We start from the raw sequence: 3,197 nt of genomic DNA, 5'->3' as shown, positions 1-3,197 counted from the left end.
AATATGAACCAAGTCTTGATCTTCACGTAGGTAAGCTCACGGTTATTGATCCAAGGGTACAAAAATAAATGACAGTCAACAAACATGTTAGAACCTACCACGAAGCATACACAAAGAGACTACAAACTTAGGTCCTTAATTCTACCCATCTCTCATACTTTATTCGAGGTCAAGTTCAGGTTTAAATTTGGGGTACACGTCTGTACGTCGGGAGCAACAAAGGCCCTGACACCAAATGTGACCCCCCGCTATAACGCGGAAAATATAACTTATAAATTCAAGCGGAAATTTAGGAAATTTTTGAAACTTTTAAAGTTTAAAGCGCGGGTTCATTAAAATCTAACACCCAAATAAAGAATGCGGAAATAAAGTTAAGTTTATACAAACGTGATAGTAAAAAATGAGGGAAAATATATCCCTCGAATGACAAAACAATAAAAGGTGAGTCTAAGCAATCCTACTAAACCGACTACTAGTCCAAGGTGCTCGCTAGCTCACACGTCTAAACCCCGCAGATGCATCATCACAACCTGTCATTTATGTAAACATGAAAGCCACAGTCAGTGGGGAGTAACTCAAGGTTCTCCCAGCCACAAAATATCAAAACGAACATAACAAAGAACATAAACAAATAATCATATTAGATAAGATATAAGTGAATCGAATTATAACTAAACATGTGATCATACGTGTTTAAACCAACAAGGATAAAATAAATGATGGATTAAACGAGTAAGGCATAAGCAGCAATAAATAAATGGGGAAGAAAGACAAGGGAGCAGACACGACCACTAAGCCACGAGCACGTATTTCAAGGAGATATGACCAAAGTAACCATCCAAATAATGCAGGACATTTATCACTCTTAGACTATAATTTCCCCGGGTAGGACTACGATAATAATACGGTCGTAGTCTAAATCTGCAGATTCTCGGGTGTACATCCCGATTCGACGTGCGCCAGCACAACACGCACCCCAGACTCGACTACTAAGGAGGCCGAGTACCCCAATCGCCAGAACAGCACGAAAGTGGCGGAAAGACTAAGATAAGACTCACTTGTCAGAACAGCATAAATGGACAAAAGTCGTACTTGTCAGAACAACACAAGTAGGCCAAAACCGTACTTGCCAGAACAGCACAAGTAGGTCAAACCTGTGCTTGCTAGAACAGCACAAGCAGGACTAAAATGTATGTCAAGCACATACGTTGGTATTATGGTATTTCTACAAGAATACGACTCTTTGCAAGTAGTTATTTATAATAATCTTTTCATACTTGTAACATATAAATAAACATTTCATTTCATAATTAAACATGACGGTTAAATAAAATGTCAAAAATAATCATGAATAATTTACGTTATGTGAAATTTTACGGAATAAAATGGAAACACGTGATACAGTCGTTTCTGTACCAAAAATAAATACCTAAATATAACTAACAGAAGCTAGTGATAAGTAGGGTCGATCTCCACAGGGAGGCAAGTTATCTATCTGAAAGTCCGTCTATCTAAGTCACAATTGGGGGGTTTTAAGTTGGTTTTCTAAGCTACAAAAGATTTAAGGGAAGAGAAATAAAGGAGAGAGCAGTAAAGTGAGAAAATGCGATGAGAATGATCAAATAAAAGAGAGTATGTCAGGATTTCGGTTCACCATGGTAGTTTATCGGCTCGGTTGAAAATTGCCTAGACAATATACTGTAAGAAGGATAAGGGAAAGGTCCTTCCGCTCCACTTTCTATCCTATATTTCCATTAACTTAACTTCCGTCCTCGTTAGGGTAGTCTACTGTTCATAGCAGGTCTATTTATTCCAATCTTCCGATCCAGGAGTAAAGTTAACCAGATTAATGTAATTTAGAAGCATGCATTCAACTAAATTGGTGTTACAGTTATATTGCTATGGGGACAGATTCTCACATGTAAATCGTCTAGCCTATTCGCTACATCGTCACAATCCTACCATGGATTCCCTAATCCCAACATGAAAGAATTTAGCTACTCATATTACTAATGTTGTCAATAATAATAATAATGAATAAACTAATTGAAGGCATGATGAAATAACAATAGTAATGCATAAACTAAATTAGGGCAGAATAATTAAGACAATAAAACAAGGATTAAAGCAAGGAAATAATGAGATTAAGATTAAAAGGAGAAGAGAGATTACAATCGCAAACGATTCCGGCGTAAAGATCAAATCCACTAAGCAAAAGTTTTAAGGGAAGAAAGTTACAGTAGAAAGTGTATATAAGAGAAGTATTAAAAGGTAAAAGAAGAAGTGTCTATTAACCTAATTACGACTCCCTTATATAGGGAAGTGAAAATTAACAAAACTCAACCTATCACGGGATAAAAATACCGAGTATAATAGCTAAATACTCGATCGAGGACTTTTATATCACTCGATCGAACAAATCCAAGCTAAAACCTCTCGATCGAGTACTTTATGTACTCGATCGAACACTTATTAAAAAGGCACTTTCGATCGAATAGAAAAAGGAGTCGATCGAACACAATAGTACTCGATCGAGTACTTTCCAGCGCACAATTCCTGCTTCGTGCACTGAACTTCAAACGGCTGCCATTTTCTTCGTTACTTGGGAAAACAGAGCGTTTCCGGTGGCGTTGGAAAGCTAAGAGGACAAGCTTTCATCTACAATTGGAATCACCTAAAAATCAGTTGTAGAACTCGAGATATGGCTCTTCAAATTAGGCACTAGTAATTTGAAGTTCTTCCGTTGCTCCCCTAGCTATCTTACTTCTTTGCGCATCATAATTAGTAGTTTCCAAGCTCCGACTCAACTCATCTCCTAAATGCATGCACAGGGACATGTTTTAGGCTTGATTACGCTCCTTTCCGTTTCATACCTGCAAATAATATCAGACAAACCAAAGTAGACTCTTCGGGGAACATTTGTAGCCAAACACCACACAAAATGCATTGAAATACGTGCAAATGAAGTACAAAATACTTATACAAAATGCACGCATCAAATATCCCCAAACCCAGCGTTTGCTTGTCCCCAAGAAAATTAAATGCAAACTAAAGGAACGGATATGAAAACTCAGAGCTAGCTATAACCTGTCTCCTCGAACCAATTTAATGCAAACAAAAATCAACAATCATAGCCACAGCAGTCAATATGCAAACGAGTTATAAGATGTCCATAAATAAAGCTGACCTATCGACCT

The sequence above is a fragment of the Silene latifolia genome, chromosome Y (genome assembly GCF_048544455.1).
Source record: "Silene latifolia isolate original U9 population chromosome Y, ASM4854445v1, whole genome shotgun sequence".
Classification (NCBI taxonomy): Eukaryota; Viridiplantae; Streptophyta; class Magnoliopsida; order Caryophyllales; family Caryophyllaceae; genus Silene; species Silene latifolia.
This window is presented reverse-complemented; position numbering follows the sequence as displayed.